Source organism: Odocoileus virginianus, chromosome 33 (assembly GCF_023699985.2).
Source record: "Odocoileus virginianus isolate 20LAN1187 ecotype Illinois chromosome 33, Ovbor_1.2, whole genome shotgun sequence".
NCBI classification, from domain to species: Eukaryota; Metazoa; Chordata; class Mammalia; order Artiodactyla; family Cervidae; genus Odocoileus; species Odocoileus virginianus.
The window spans coordinates 8,060,837-8,078,659 of NC_069706.1; positions in this window are offsets into that span (position 1 = coordinate 8,060,837).

Consider the following 17,823-nt stretch of genomic DNA (forward strand, 5'->3'; position numbering starts at 1 on the left):
GCCCTTCACTTCAGGTGGCCAAAGTACTGGAGCTTCAGCTTCACCGTCAGTCCTTCTAATGAATAGTCAAGGTTGATTTCCTTTAGGATGGACTGGTTTGATCTCCTTGGTGTACAAGAGATTCTTGAGAGTTTCCTCCAGCACCATAGTTCATAAGTGTCAATTCTTTGGTGCTCAGCTTTCTTTATGGTCCAACTCTCACATCCGTACATGACTACTGGAAAAATCACAGCTTTAACTATACAGACCTTTGTCGGCAATGTTATGTCTCTGCTTTTTAATACACTGTCTAGGTTTGTCACAGGTTTTCTTTCAAGGAGCAAGTGTCTTAATTTCATGGCAGTAGCCACATATGAGTTGGCTGTAATACTGACCTGTGTTGTCACAGACTACACATTTTCAAGCTTCCCTCCAATACACATAAATACCCCAAATATTTTCAAGCTGACCCCATAGACCCTGCTGGAATGAGTCAAAACCACGCACTGTGTCTTTCTGATTTCTGCCCCAGCATTTTCTCCAAGGGCTTCAGGAAACTGTTTGGTCCAGGTTTAAACAAAGCCTGGGAGTATTGGGAGTTAACTCACCTAGGAAAAATCCTCAATCACTGGGGAATGGGAACTAATGGGTAAATGCCTCAACCAACCATTCTTTCTAAAATGGAAAGGTCTCTCTGGGGTCTTCAGAAAGTTCTGCTGGAAAAGATCTGTATGAGAAGTTTTGACATGTTATAGCTGCACAACTTTGCCACACCACTTCCCCTCTTTATGCCTCAGTCTTCATCTGTAAAATGGGGGCAAGTAAAGGATCGACCTCATTGGATTGCTGGGAGATCAAAGGGAATGACTCATGCAAAGCACAGTGCTTTGCACAATGCTTGGCACATAATAGTTAAGCAGGTGCCTGATGCTGTGAAATTGATCATTCCTGCCAGAGCTTCACAGTTTGGAAATAGATGCAACTCATAGATACCTATTAAGCGAAGGTCAGCAAACATGAGCGCTAGGGAAAAAAAACACTCATTTTCTGCTCTCTTTCCTGACCCCAGACTGACATCCTCAGAGCTCAGAGAAGCAGGAAGGGGATGCCTGGCTTGCAAGAGTGACCTGTAAATCAGATTGGAAACTTAAGAGGGGCAGCATCTCCCTTCCTTCTGCCCTGATGCACTCCTGTTTGCTGAGAAGGAAAAACATTTCTATAGAGATAAGAAAAAGGGGATTAGTTTCCACTCTGATATGCTCTTGCGGTTTTATAAATACATTCGCTATGGTAAGCAGTAGTTTATCACAATGCTTGGATATGACAAACTATGAGTAGCTGGTTTATCAGATGATGCCTTTTGCCTGAGCAATGTCTAATATTTCTGCTATAGGAATGAGGTGTCTGCATTTCAAACATTTTTGTAACCTGATCAGATTATAAAAGCATACATTTTAAAAGGCCTTGCAATAAGAAGACGGGTGGGGGAGGAGGGTTGCATTCACATCTCAGACATTCTCTGCGAGCTCTGTGACCTTGCGTAAATCACATGGCAGCTAAGTCACATGATTTAATGAAAGGACCAAAATTGCTTTGGAAATAGAAAGGTCTGGTTCCAATCTTGGACTCGCTGCATTCCAGTTGTGTGACCTTGGACAAATTATCCAGTCCTTTTTGAATCTCACATTTGTCATTGGCAAATGGAGAATAAGGACACCAACCTAGTAAGACTGGCTGGTGGATGAACTGAAATAATACAGGCTAAATGCTATAGCATTTGGCACCAGGAGGGTGCTCAATTCAGGGAACTCTGCTCAATGTTATGGGGCAGCCTGGATGGGAGGAGAATGGATACATGTATATGTATGGCTGAGTCCCTCTGCTGTCTACCTGAAACTATCACACCATTGTCAATCAGCTATACTCCAATATAAAATTAAAAGTGTAAAAAAAAAAGAGGATGTTCAATTAATGTGCATACAATTCAATTTTCTCTCCCTTGACCCACCCCTCTCTGTTTCCTCAATGTAAAAAAAGTGGGGCAGTTTCTATGTTTCATTTCAACCCCAAATAATTCTGGTTAATGCCTGGAGCTAAGCACTGGCATGCAGATGGGTCAGGGACAGGTGGCCAGGCATGAGGTCTGTGCTGGTGCGGAATTGAAAGAAGGTGGCAAAACCAGAGGAGCTGATAGGTGAACAGAATCAAAGCTACAGTAAAATAGTGACTATTCTTTCATAGGACATAACGAGTAGTTCAGCTGAGGAATTTCAGACCTGGAGAAGTTAGGTGGAAAGAGAGTTCAGTAGATTGGTAATTATAGGTTAAACAAAGACCTTGTGCCTTGTCAAGAGATGAGGCATTTGCTAGACAGACAGGACCTGAGTTGGATCAAATTCTTCACCGATGGAGATTTCTTAAAAAGCTGGAAATAGAACTGCCATATGACGCAGCAATCCCACTTCTGGGCATACACACCAAGGAAACCAGATCTGAAAGAGACACGTGCACCCCAATGTTCATCGGAGCACTGTTTATAATAGCCAGGACATGGGAGCAACCTAGATGCCCATCAGCAGACGAATGGATGAGGAAGCTGTGGTACATATACACCATGGAATATTACTCAGCCATTAAAAAGAATTCATTTGAATCAGTTCTAATGAGATGGATGAAACTGGAGCCCATTATACAGGGTGAAGTAAGCCAGAAAGATAAAGACCATTACAGTATACTAACACATATATATGGAATATAGAAAGATGGTAATGATAACCCTATATGCAAAATAGAAAAAGAGACTCAGATGTATAGAACAGACTTGTGGACTCTGTGGGAGAAGGCGAGGGTGGGATGTTTCAAGAGAACAGCATCGAAACATGTATATTATCTAGGGTGAAACAGATCACCAGCCCAGGTTGGATGCATGAGACAAGTGCTCGGGCCTGGTGCACTGGGAAGACCCAGAGGGATCGGGTGGAGAGGGATGTGGGAGGGGGGACCGGGATGGGGAATACATGTAAATCCATGGCTAATTCATCTCAATGTATGACAAAAACCACTGCAATGATGTAAAGTAATTAGCCTCCAACTAATAAAAATAAATGGAAAAAAAAACAAACAAAAAAAACCCCAAATTCTTCACCAATAAAGTGCTATAGATGAGATACACCAATAGTGTATGATATATAGTATACGATAAGAGTATAGATGAGATACACCAATACAAACTCGCAGAAGAACAACCAGATTCTTTTGTGCTTGTGCAAGACTCTGTTGTAAGCATGTTATGTGTGTTAACTCATTCATGACCATCACCTTATAACACAAGCACCAGTATTATATGAGGTGTAGGAAACTAAGGGCTTCCCAGCTGACTGAGTGGATAAAGAATCCACTTGCAATGCAGGAGATGCAGGAGGCTTGGGTTCGATCCCTAGGTCAGGAAGATCCCCTGGAGGAATGGCATGGCAACCCACTTCAGTGTTCTTGCCTGGAGAATCCCATGGACAGAAGAGCCTGGTGGGCTACAGTCCGTAGGGTTGCATACACTCAGACACGACTGAAGTGACTGAGCACACAGACATGCATAGGAAACTCAATGGCCCATGGCACAGAGCTAAGAAAAGGCGGTGGGGAGGATTCAGATCTTCCGATTCCAGGGACACTGCTCTTAATCACTGCCTCTGTAAGGCATGGTGGTGGAGGGCGACTTGTCCACGTATTAGAGTCACAGTGGGCTTTCTCTTGGGGCTTCCCTGATGATCCAACAGGGAAAGAACCCAACTGCCAATGCAGAAGACCCAGATTCAGTCCCGAGGTTGGGAAGATACACTGGAGAAGAGAATGGCTACCAACTCCAGTATTCTTGCCTGGAAAATTCCATGGACAGTGGAGCCTGGTGGGCTACAGTCCATGGGGTCACAAAGAGTCAGACACAACTGAGTGACTAGCCCTTCAGATTTCCCAGGTGACCTGAGTGGTAAAGAACCTGCCTGCCAGTGCGGGAGGCATAAGAGATTCCGGTTTGATCCCTGGGTCAGGAAGATCTCCTGGAGGAGGGCATGGCAGTCTACTCCAATATTCTTGCCTGGAGAATCCCATAGACAGAGGAGCCTGGTGGACTACAGCCCAGAAGTTCAGAAAGAGTTGGACATGACAGCACACATGCCGGACCTTCTCTCAAATAGGTCTCTTAGCCTGGGAAGTGGTATTGCAGGCTATGTGAAGATCCACTATGGTTGGGGCATTTGGTATGTATCCAGCTATCAAGTGGTGAGCCTCCCATTCGAGCAGACCTATGAGGCCAATAGACTGAAAATCTGTGACCTTATCTTGCTCCTATATACTATGCAGCGGGTAAGTCCCTCCCTGGTCATGGTAGTTAGAACTAGCCAGGGGGATCCTCTCTAACAAAACCAAAGCTAGAGATATACTTCCTATGTAGGTCCAGTTCAAAGAGAAAGATATGACTGTGAGTTACCATATGATCCCATGATCCTACTCCTGGGCATATATCCAGACAAAAATGTAATTCAAAAACAATACTTGTGCTCCTATGTTCATAGCAACACTATTCACAAAAGCCAAGATATGGAAACATCTTAAATGTCTATTGATAGAGGAATGGATAAAGAAGATGTGGCATAGATACCCAGTGGGATATCATTCAGTTATAAAAAAGAATACATAATGTCATTTGCAGCTGCAAGGGTAGCCCTAGAGACGATCGTGCTCAGTGAAGTAAGTCAGAAAGAGAAAGAGAAATATCACGTGATAGCCCTTATACGTGGAATCCACAACATGACAGAAATGAACCAATCTACAAAACAGAAATAGACTCACAGGCAAAGATAACAGACTTGTGGCTGTCAAAGGGGAGGAAGGGCTGGGGAGGGAAGGATTGGGAGCTTGGGATTAGCAGATACAAACTATTATACACAGAGCAGATAAACAATGAGGTCCTGGCATATATAGCACAGGGAACTAGAGCCAATACCCTGTGATAAACCATAGTGGAATAGAATATGAAAAAGAGCATTATATATATAGAGCTGACTCTCTTTGCTCTATGGCAGAAATTAACACAGCATTATAAATCAACTATACCTCAATAATATATATATATTTTTTAAAAAGCCCACAGGATCGATTATTTGCAGGACTTCAAGGGGGTTATATGTCACATGGGCTTCCCTGGTGGCTCAGTTGGCAAAGAATCTGCCTGCAATGCGAGAGACCTGGGTTTGATCCCTGGGTTGGGAAGATCCCCTGGAGAAGGGAAAGGCTATCCACTCCAGTATCCCAGCCTGGAGAATTCCATGTACTTACAGTCCCTGGGGTCGCAAAGTGTCAGACATGATTGAGCAACTTTCAATTTCTTTCTTTTCATATGTCACTAGGAGGTACATAGAGACCTACAATAGGTTGTATGTTTTATTAGCAAATATTCCAGACATTTTAAAGAATGCAGAGTGAATGCACAGGGCAGGAACAGTTATAGCAGGACCAGGGCAGGGGTTTCCTTGGTCCCTGTTTCCCTCATATGATACTTGCTTAGCGATGACCGTGTCTCAACAGGTAGATTCCCGCCAAAATATGAAGAAAGCAGCACAATCATTTTTGTGCCATTGTCGTTTTATTCTTGGGGCTTGCAGAAATCTCCCCACCTCTCAGATTAACTTATTATATTTGTCTCCATTTAAAAGGGTGCTTGCAAATATCAGATTCTCCTTGTCTCTTACCTACACTCACATCAGCAAGGCCATATTTTCATTTGGGAGAAAAGCCAATGTCAGAGGCTGGCTGTGTCTAGACTGGAATAAGCTGCCTGGGTTTGAATCCTAGCCATGCCACTTATTAGCTGTGTGATCTCGGGCAAATTTATTGTCTTCTCTGTTTCAGTTTACTCATTTGAAAAATATAGAAAATAATAGCAGGAATTCCACAGAATTGTTTTGAAAATTTAAGAACTCGTATATAGAAAGCACAATGCCCAGTACATAGTAAAAACTCAAAAAGCTTAGTCATAGTTATCATTATATTTGCCATTATTATGAGCATTTCCTTGCTGCCTGCCTACTCATAACTCTGATTTAATACCACCTTCTAATCTGGGTGTTTTTTAATCGAGGGTTTGGTCCAGGGACCATGATAACAAAATCCATTTCCTCGTATCTTTTCATTTTCTTAAATCTTTTGATTTAATTTATGCCTCTGCTCATCCCCAGAGGCATCTGAGACAGAAAAGAGCTGTCTCATCCTAACACAGACTCTCTAGGGTCTTTTCAGGATTTTCTGACCTGGTGCTTTTGCATGTGTGAAATGCCCAAAGACATTTCATCTTGAGAAGTGCTATGCAGCTTAGATCAGAGGGCCCCCACATACTCGGGTTGACAGTGAGCAATGGAAGAAACATGAGTAGTGACCTCCCGAGAGCTGGTCTGAATGGAGATGTTGTGACAGGACTTCACTAGAAACCTGTCTTTAGAGGAGCCCAAGGTCAGTGGCAATGAGCAGGAGGCCGTGTTGCAGTAAGAAGTACCTGGAAGATGTCCCCATGACCTGGCCTAGTCACTCATTCTAAGTAAAGACTCTTCACAGATTGTAAAGTTTCCCAAGGTCCATATAGTCAAAGCTATGTTTTTTTTTCCAGTAGCCATGTACAGATGAGAGCTGGACCATTAAGAAAGCTGAGCGATGAAGAATGGATACTTTCAAATGGTGGTGTTGGGGAAGACTCTTGAAAGTCCCTTGAGCAGCAAGGAGATCAAACCAGTCAATCCTAAAGGAAATCAACCCTGAATACTCATTGGAAGGACTGATGCTGAAGCTCCAATACTTTGGCCACCTGATGTGAAGAGCCAGCTCATTGGAAAAGGTCCTGATGCTGGGAAAGATTGAAGGCAGGAGGAGAAGGGTGGCAGGCGGTAGAGGATGAGATGATTAGACAGCATCACTGATTCAGTGGATATGAATCTGAGAAAACTCTGGAAGAGAGTGGACAGGGAACCCTGGCATGCTGCAGTCCATGGGGTCATGAAGAGTTGGATATGACTTAGTGACTGAACAACAACAGCAACCATTCCTTCTTCCACATATAGCTCTTTGGGAAGTAAAGTACTGGTCCATCCAGTAAACTGTAAATATTGATAAACAGAAATATGATTTTCCATAATAATCTACTCATATATATATATATATATATATATATATATATTTGGATTCATTGTGTGTCTTGCAGGATCTTAGTTCCCCCACCAGGGATCAACCCTGAGCCCCCTGCAGTGGAAGTCCAGAGTCCTAACCACTGGACCTCCAGGGAATTCCCCCAAATCTTTAATTTATGGAGCACAAATCATCCTTGGGGCCCAGGGCTAGACATCCAACATATGGTGAAGAAGTGGAAATTTCCACTTCTGTCGCTCTTGAGTTCTTGTGGCTGGCTGATAATAAGACAGTTGAACAGGAGGAAAAGAAACCAATTTTTATTTGCATGCATGGAGATCTCATAGAAATAGAACCTAAGAGGTGGTCAAAACAGACAATTTTTATATATCTTTTTAGCCAGAAAAGCAGTAAATCTGTGAGGAATTGACAGGACAAAGAAACTTAGGTTTTTGGGTGCTTAACTGGTGAAGAATCGAAACAGCGCTAGGGCTTGTGGTCATCAGTTAGAGAAGAGACAAGGTTTGTTTACATAGGCTGTGGGTGTGTGTGTGTGTTAGTCACTCAGTCATGTCCACCTCTCTATGACCCCATGGACTGTAGCCCACCAGGCTCCTCTGTCTGTGGGGTTTTTCAGGCAAGAAAACTGGAGTGGGTGGCCGTTTCTTCCTCCAGGTGATCTTCCTGACCAAGGGGTCGAACCTGCATCTCTTGCATCTCCTGCCTTGACAAGTGGATTCTTTACCACTAGTGCCATCTGGGAAGCCTTTATATAGGCTTCTTGGCCCCAGTTCTCTGTCTCTGGTGATAAGGGTGTCCTTCTACCTCCAGATGCAGGGAGTGCACATTTCACAGTGGAGATTTCCTTCCTGCTTTCAGAGAGACAGAGCAGACGGTCAGAGTGTACCTCTGCTTTGGCCATTTCTTAAATAATTTTAACTCAAAATAATCAATATGCCAATACGGCACATTTTGGGATGGCCCACCTGGAGTTCCAATAGTATAGTTTCACACTTACTCCTCATAATAATTCTGTGACTTGGACATCATTGTCTTCACTTTGCAACAAGAGAAATGAATTCTTCAATTGTATTTTTTGGCTGCCCAGCACACTGGATCTTAGTTCCCTAACCAGCGATTGAACCCGGGCCCCCTGCTTTGGTCACGCCCAGTGCTAACCACCAGACAGCCAGGGAAGTCGAGATAAAAGAATTTTAAAGGTAATCCATAAGTTTTCCTTCCTTGGTGGCTCAGACAGTAAAGAATCCACCTGCAATGTGGGAGACCTGGGTTTAATCCCTGGTTTTGAAGATCCCCTAGAGGAGGGCATGGCAACCCACTCCAGTGTTCTTGCTTCGAGAATCCCCATGGACAGAGGAGCCTGGTCTTAAGGAGTCTGAAATGACTGAGCGACTAAGCACAGCAGATAAATTTTCCAAACTCATAGAATTAGTATATGACAAAACCTACATTTTACCCTGTACTGTCCAACTGAAAAACTTTTGCTTTAATACATAATGTAATATACAATATTCAACATATGATGTACAGTATATAGTATAATCATACTATGGATATATTGTGAAGCTAGGGGAATTACAACTAATTTTATGTTCTTTATGTGATTGTTTTATATTTGCCATCATGCATATTTGTTGTTCTAATTGTGGTTTAAATGTAACATATCTCTATAGATATAATTACACACTTTGTAATTCTTTGAAGCAACTAACACAAGGCTGGCTTGACAGGAGATGATGATAAAAGATGAGCTTTTCACAAAATTCAAGGCAAATGAATCTGAATTCACTTATGGATTCCAGAAATAATCGGAACAGGCCATTGGGTTTCACGGTCTGCTCAAAATCAACCTCACAATGGATGATGGATGCGTTTATATATTTGTTGCATATGAGAAATCAGTGGCTAAATGGTAAGAAAATTACCTGTCAGTTTCCAGAAAGAGCAGATGTCAATAAGCAAAGCGTACTGATGCACAAATTGGGACAACCAGGACTTATTAGGCGTTTTGGACAACTGCCTTCTCTTAGAGCTAGAAGCTTTTATTCAAACTGTATTTTGGATTAGTTCAATCAAGTTGACAAGGAGGAAGAAAAGAAACATTGTAATAAACATTTATTGAGATTTTATTATATGTCAGACGGTGTTCTGGGTGCTTTATGCATGATAAAACATTTACGGCTCGTGAAAGCTTCATTAGGTAGGTACTATTCTTCGTGCATGTGTATGTCTGTGTTTTGTTTATTATTTGGCCCCACAGTGTGGCATGTGGACTCTTAGTTCCCCGACCAGGGGTCAAACCCATGCCCCCTGCATTGGAAGTGCAGAATCTTAACCATAGGACTGCCAGTGAAGTCCCCTAGGTAGGTACAGTTCTAATGCCAGTTTGTATATGAGAGCAAAGAGGCATCGTGATTGTGCTGGGTATTCTGTGTGTCCCGCCAGACTCATTCTCCACTCTGCTTTGACCCAGAGACTGGATTCTCTGGACTGCTTGAAGCAGGTTTCCTGGCCGTCTGGCTTCTGGTTAGAGTCAGCCAGTATGAGACATCACCTGGAGACTGGGGTGTGAGAAGGAAGAGTTACTGGAGAGATTTCTTCCCCTGCCTCCATCCCTGATGGGCACAGGGTTGGCAGGGACCGGATTCCTCTCTGACGACCACAGTGTATGTCAGGCAGCCCCGTCCCCCAGCTCTCACTGAATTCTGGGAAATTCTCTTTTTTCTTATTCCTGCGGTGAGGATGGCTCTCCATTGTTGGCAGCCCAGGGTGCTTCAGCTTCCCTCACCTTTGCTAAACCTGCCCATTCCTTTGCACAGACTTCCATCTTTAAGCTCTTCCCCAATCCCCTCTTTTTCATGACTATCTTTTTCTAGCCATAGCCCTGACAGATAAGATGAACTTCAGGAACCTTCCCAAGGTAACACGGGTAGTGAGTAAAGTGGGGAACATTGGAGGTGGGGAAGGAGATTTGGAGGAAAGAGAGGAATGTTGAGTTAGGTTTGGGACCTGGTGGACTTGAGGTGTTGGCTGAAAAACCTAGTAGGGGATCCAAGAGACATCTTCCAATAAAGGTCTAGACCCGAGAAAGGGGACTGGGCTGAGGACAAAGGTGGGAATGGAAGGGCAGCCATGGGATTGTTGAGACCTCCTAAGGATCATACTCTGAGTAAGAAGAGCAGAGAGGAGGAAACGGAGTCCTGGGAAAAACCAACATGAAGAGGAGGGAGGAGGAATGGGGAAGACGGGGCTCCAGGAAGGACGACAAAATGATGGGCACCCTCAGTTCAGAAGCTTTGAGATGAGAAGGTGTCAAAGAGGAAGGAGTGGGGGTAATAGAGTAACACTTCCCTGAGGGGTCAAGGGCAGTAGGATTTTTTTTTTTTTTGATGTGGACCATTTTAAAAGTCTTATTGAATTTGTTACAATATTGCTTCCCTTTTGTGTTTTGGGATTTTGCCACTAGGCATGTGGGATTTAGCTCCATGTTCAGTTCAGTTCAGTGGCTTAGTCATGTCTGACTCTTAGCGATCCCATGGACAGCAGCATGGCAGGCTTCCCTGTCCATCACCAACTCACAGAGCTAACTCAAACTCATGTCCATTGAGTCAGTGATGCCATCCAACCATTTCATCCCCTGCCATCCCCTTCTCCTCTTGCCTTCAATCTTTCCTAGCATCAGGGTCTTTTCCAATGAGTCAGTTCTTCGCATCAGGTGGCCAAATTATTGGAGTTTCAGCTTCAGCATCAGTTCTTCCAATTAATATTCAGGACCGATTTCCCTTAGGATGGACTGGTTGGATATCCTTGCAGTCCAAGGACTCTAAAGAGTCTTCTCCAACATCCCAGCTCAAAAGCACCCATTCTTCAGCACTTAGCTTTCTTTATAGACCAACTCTCACATCCATACATGACTACTGGAAAAACCACAGCTTTTACTAGATGGACCTTTCTTGGCAAAGGAATGTCTCTGCTTTTTAGTATGTTGTCTAGGTTGGTCATAGCTTTTCTTCCAAGGAGCAAGCATCTTTTAATTTCATGGTTGCAGTCACATCTGCAGTGATTTTGGATACCAAAAAAAATTAAGTTTCTCTCTGTTTCCCTTGTTTCTCCATCTATTTGCCATAAAGTGATGTGACCAGACGCCATGATCTTAGTTCTCTGAATGTTGAGCTTTAAGCCAACTTTTTCCACTCTCCTCTTTCACTTTCATCAAGAGGTTCTTTAGTTCTTCTTCACTTTCTGCCATAAGGGTGGTGTCATCTGCATATCTGAGGTTATTGATATTTCTGCCAGCAATCTTGATTCCAGCTTGTGCCTCATCCTGCCTGGCATCTCGCATGACGTACTCTGAATATAAGTTAAATAAGCAGGGATTAAATCCACACCCCATGCACTGGAAGGTTAAGTTTCAGCCACTGGACTGTCAGGAAGTCCCCAAGGGCAGTAGGAATTGAAAAGTTTTAAGTACATTCTTTATATTATGGACAAAATGCACATAACATGCTGGGAAAGACTGATGGCAAGAGGAGAAGGTGGGGGGGCGGGCAGAGGATGAGATGGTTATATAGCATCACGCTCAATGGACATGAATTTGAGACAGTGAAGGACAGGAGAGACTGGCATGCTGCAGTCCACGGGGTGACAAAGACCCGACTTAGAGACAGAATAACAACAAAACATCACACAAAATGTACCATTTCATCAGTTTTCAAATGTACAGTTCAGTGGTATTAAGTACATAATGTGATACTGTGTAACTGTCTCCCTTAGTTCCAGACTTAGCAGACTTATCATAAAGCTTGTGATATTGGCAAAATAAAAGAACAGCTAAATCAATGGTACAGTCCAGGCAGTACAGAAATGGACTCAAATGGTTAAATTATTTTAGACAAAGACACCAAAGCAGCTCATTAGGGAAAGAAAAATAAACATTTATCTCTTCCTTATGCTGTACCAAAAAATTGATTTGAGATGGACTATGCATGCTGCAGTCCATGGGTCTTTGAAAAGTGGAATGTGACTTGGAGACTGACCAACAACAATGGACCTAACCATGAAAATCAGAAGTATGGAATTTTTAGGAAAAAATACAGGTGAAAATCCATATGATTTGGAAATGGTTAAAACTGTCTTAAGTAAAGCCCAATAAAGGAAAAAGAAAAAAATGATACATTAGACTTCATCAAAATTAAATGATTTTGCTCATGAAAAATAACCATTACAAAAATGAACCAAGAAAACATATTGTGAAAAAATATTTGCAGGACACATATCTGACAAATGATTTGCATGAGAATATATAAGGAATGCCTGCAAGTTAGTAATAAAGAGAACAATCTAATTAAAACTGGACAAAGTGGGATTTCTGTGACAGTCCAGTGGTTAAGACTCCTTGCTCTCAATGCAGGGAGCATGGATTCCATCCTTGGTGAAAGAACTAAGATTCCACATACCACTTGGAGAAAAAGCTGCTGCAAATATAGAAAAGGGAAAAGCTAGAATGTTTCTTGTGCCGCTGGGTTAGAATTATAAATATCAGCACAAGTTCAAGTTTATTTGTGGGTTCCTTTTGGCCACATTGCACAACATGCTGGATCTTCGTTCCCTGATCAAGGATTGAACCTGTGCCCCCTGCAGTGGAAGCATGGAGTCTCAGCCGCTGGACCACTAGGGAAGTCCCAGGTCGTGATTTTTATTTAATAAATGTGTGTGTGTGTGTGTGTGTGTGTGTGTGTGTGTGTTTGGACATACATGTATTTTCTAACTGAATCTACTGAGAAGAAATTGCTATAGAAGCAACACTATAATATCAGCAACGAGCACATTTAGGTCTAGATATTGGTTTTCAAGTATCGTTTTCTTCTGAAAGACACTTGGACTATTTGGAGAAAAAGGCTAACTCCAGGTCTGGAGAAGGGAGAATATAAATTGAGCCTGGAATTCCCTTTATTTTTGCCAGAAAGTGCTGCAGAATGATGTGGAATTATCCTCAAGATCTGGCATCAACACGAAGGAATTCTATATTGGCTCAGTCTGGCACAGCTCGAGTATGGAAATAATGTTAATAGATTACAACTCATCAAATAAAATAAGAGTACATGGAGAAGAAAGAAAAACCGCTTCATGGTAGAATTTCAACTAATATGTATAGAAGGATTGATGGAATTAGAAAAATCACCAGTTAACTCTAAATCATTGCTAGGAAGCTTTGATTAAAAAAAAACCAGGATACATACAGATTTTCAAAGTATCTATGTACAAATTATTTATTAATTTTAAAGGGAAAATGGTGAAGAGACAGTGGAGAAATCTGGCAGACACCACATTGACCAAGAGATTTTGAGGACCATTCTACAAAATAATCAATCAGAACTCTCCAAAAATATCAAGCTCAAGAAATGCCAAGAGGGGCTTCTCTGGTGGCTCCATGGTAAATAATCTGCCTGCCAATGCAGGAGATACAGGTTCGATCCCTGGTCTGGGAAGATCCCATATGCCTGGGGAAGCTAAGCCTTTATGCCACAACTACTGAAGCCCAATCACCTACAGCCTGTCCTCCGAATCAAGAGAAGCCACTGCAATGAGAAGCCTGTACACTGCAACTAGAGAGAAAAGCCCAAGCAGCAACGAAGATCCAGAACAACCAAAAATAAATAAATAAGAAAGACAAAGAAGGACTGAGGAACAGTCTAGATAGAAGAAGATTAAACAGACATGATGACTAAATGCTGGATTGTATGGTGGCAGAGTGGGGTGGGGACTGTAAAAGACATTTTTGGGGAAGTTGACACCATTTGAGAGCTTCCCTGGTCGCTCAGATGGTAAAAGAACCTGCCTGCAATGCAGGCGACCTGGGTTCAGTCCCTGGGTTGGAAAGATCACTTGGAGAAGTGAATGGCAACCCACTCCAGTATTCTTGCCTAGAGAATTCCATGGACAGAGAAGCCTGGCAAGCTACAGTCCACGGGATCCCAAAGAGTTGGAAATGACTGAGCGACTATCACTTCATTGACACCATTTGAATATAAACTGTGGATTTCATGATAGTAGTAAATCAATGATAAATTTCTCAAATTTGATGATGCTATGTTGATAAAAAAAGAATATTCTTGACCTGAAGTCATATACACTAAAGTGAATGATAGAGGGGTTTGATCATCTACATATGGAGAGTGATGCGTAAAATGGAGCAAGATGTGATGAAAATGGTTAAAGGTCCTTGGGCTTTTTTTGGGAACTCACCTTGCAGATTTTCTGCAAGTTTGAAATTATATCAAAATCAAAAGTTGAGGGAATAAAGAAAGAGAGAGACCCAAGATATGATTCCCAGAGAACAGGGCCTCAGGCCAGGCTGTTCAGCTCTGAAGGTCTCGACTAAACAAGCCAAGGCCGTCCCTGGGCTGGCAGCGCTGACAGGCAGAAAAGGGTGATTACAAGTCTGTAAATCATCGAGCTGGTGGAAACTGTAAAATTGGAAGCTAAAAAAAAACAAAAAATGGATGTTGAGCTGTAGGCAATTTAATTCTGTTGCATATATTATTGTGGAGGTTACTTTATAATTACAAGCATAACTAATACAAAGTTACATACTTTGTTATTAAAGATTTTGTGGGGTAAGTAAAAATAATTCAGGAGCTGGAGCTGGCATTTCTGTGCACCTGTGTGTGGAGGAACTATGGAGGTAGATTTCATGTAGATTTCATCACTTGCATCTTCCAGAGTATTTACAAACTAGCCCCTGTACACAGAGGGCAGAGAGGAAAGGAGGAAAGAGGCAGCCACTCCAGACTGGTAGATGGCAGGGTTGGTAAACAAGGCAACTTACATACATGGTTTTCCTTGAATGATGAGTGGATCTCCGCACCCGCCTGCCAGAATCTTAACAGTTTATATCAAGGACTCAACGGAGTTCAGGCCTGTAAACAGTCCAGATGGTCCCCACAGCATCACTGTCTCAAAGGCTGCATCCCTGAAAATGGCTCCACCATGGGATCGTGTGGAGAACGTACATTCCAAATTCAGGGGAAGGGTGAGGCATGCCCTTTCAATGGTCTCCCCCAAAAAGCGGGAAATTGAAGTATTGGAAGGTTGTCCTGCCCACGGTCATACAGTTAGAATGTGTTTCAAGAAAAGACGTGCTTGTGGAGAGAAGGGGGAAAATGATGGCTTCCAACCTGGTCACTCTCCTTTGGAAGGTAAACTCCAGGGAGGGTCGGGGGTCTTTGTTTTTGTACAGAGATCTATGCCAGGACACAGAACAGACATTGCTAGAAGAAAGGGTCATAAGTAGCTGTTGAATGAATGAAAGGATATCCATTGACTTTGGCAAGATCTAGGTCATCGTCAACGTTTGGTAATAGTCACGGCAAGGGAGTGGGCTTGAGGAGAGTATGAGAGGTTAGGACCTGAGGATGGTGAGTAAGGCCATCTCTTCTGAGGAACTTTGCTCTGAGGACAGGGGAGAAACTGGGCATTACCTGGAGGGACTGAGCATCAGTGGAAGGACTTCTTTTAGGACCTACATGAAGTCATATGTATAAACCAGTGGGATGAACCAGTTAAGGCAAAGAAGTGATGAAGGAGAGAAAGGGGGCACCAGGGTACCAGGGGATTGCATGGCAAGTGAACTTGGTCTGAAGGGACAGAATGAGGGCAGAGAGTGCCTGGTGGGACCCAGATACAAACCACAATGGGGTGTGTATTTTATTGGTTTCTAGTCCTGCGGGGGTTGCAGACAATAGCCATGACTCCACAAGTCCTGGAGAGAATGTTTAATGCCCTTGTATTAGAATACACCGTGGAATTCTTCCCTGAAAGTTAAAAGTTTCCTTAAGATCATTTAAAAAACACTTACGTATTTATCTGTTTTATTATTTGACTGTGCCAGTTCTGAGTTTCAGTATGTGGGATCTTTAGTTGTGGCAAGCAGACTCTTAGTTGTGGCAAGTGGGATCTAGTCCCCCAACCAGGGATGGAACCCAGGCCTCCTGCATTGGGAGCACAGAGTCTTAGCCTCTGGACAACTGGAGAAGTCCCCTCTTTTATGTCTTTTTCCCAGTAGAAAAAACTCACCCCCAAATCTCACTTCTGTAAGAAGCTTCTGAAAACCACAGCCCAAGAATAGAGTTCTTTTCTGAAAATGCATTTTCCTACAATGTGCCAGGTGCCTCACTGAAACCTCACAGTGTAATGAAGTCTGCTTCATAAACCTGCTTCACAATGTGGAATCTGAGAGATAGGACACTTCAGTTATTTGCTGAACACTACCTAGCTCAGACTAACTTCCAGGAACTGAACCCAGATGGTCTGTCTGGGTTCATGCTTCTCTACTAGCCTGCCAGGCTCCTCCATCCGTGGGATTTTCCAGGCAAGAATACTGGAGTGGGTTGCCATTTCCTTCTCCAAGGGGAACACCCTGACCCAAGCATCAAACCCCAGTCTCCTGTATTGCAGGCAGTCTCCTGCGTTGCAGCTGGACTCTTTACCAGTTGAGCTACCAGGGAAGCCCTTACTGCATCTTAGTGGGTTTCCGTGTTATTTGTTTCAGTTCCCTGCACCCAAAGTCCAGTTTAGAGGGAGAGTCCTTAACCCAGCAGTGTGGCTTCAGGCCCTTCTAGCCAGCCTACTGCTCCAGGAAAAATCCCAGAGATGTCACCTACATTTTCCCACCAAGGTCCTGAGATAGAACAAGACAGACCCAGCAAGTTTTGATATCACAATTGACAATATTTTTGCTTCAATAGGACGAGTTTTCTTTCTCTTTCCACTGAGAATTTCCCAAATATCAGCACTTCATCATTTAAAATGTGACTTCTCTCAATAGAAAAAAAAAAATGAATGAACAAATTGTAGTATATGCCTTCCTAAAAAGAACAAGTGGCTGCTACATGCAAAAATATTAATAAATCCCAAAAACATGATGTGGAACAAAGGAGGAAGGCACAAAAGCATAAATATGGTATGATTTCATTCTTATGAATGAAATATGGTGTGATTTCATTCTTATGAAGTTCAAGAATGGGCCAAGCAAATCCATGGTGGCAGAAGTCAGAAGAATGATTGTTATAGCCTGAGAGGGGGGCAGAAGCAAATTTTCTGGCATGATAGAAATTTTCAATATCTTGATCTCATGCTAGGTTCACAGAGGTTTGTATTTGTAAAAATTAATCTGGCTGAGCATTTACAAATCCTGTGTTTTATAGGTAAATTATACTTTGGTTTTAAAAGATCACTTCATGGAGAACTTGGTCTTCTGGAGAGAGATGAACAAACAGATAAAACACAGGGTGCAGAGTCTTCCAGTGAAGACACTAGATGGGGTTAGGGGTAGATAGTTACCATTTGCACCACCAGGGAGGGCTTCCCAGGTGGTGCTAGTGGCAAAGAACCCACCTGCCAGTGTTGGAAATGTAACATGACAGTTCAATCCCAGGGTCGGGAAGATCCCTGGAAGGCGGCATGGCAACCCACTCCAGTATGCTTGCCTGGAGAATCCCATGGACAGAGGAGCCTAGTGCCCTATGGTCCATGGGATCATGATGAGTCAGACACGACTGCAGTGACTTAACACACAAAGATTAGATCAGGAAACAACCAGTAGAATCCACGACAGAAATGGGTGGCCACTAGGGCACCTGAGGACCCTGGATCCTT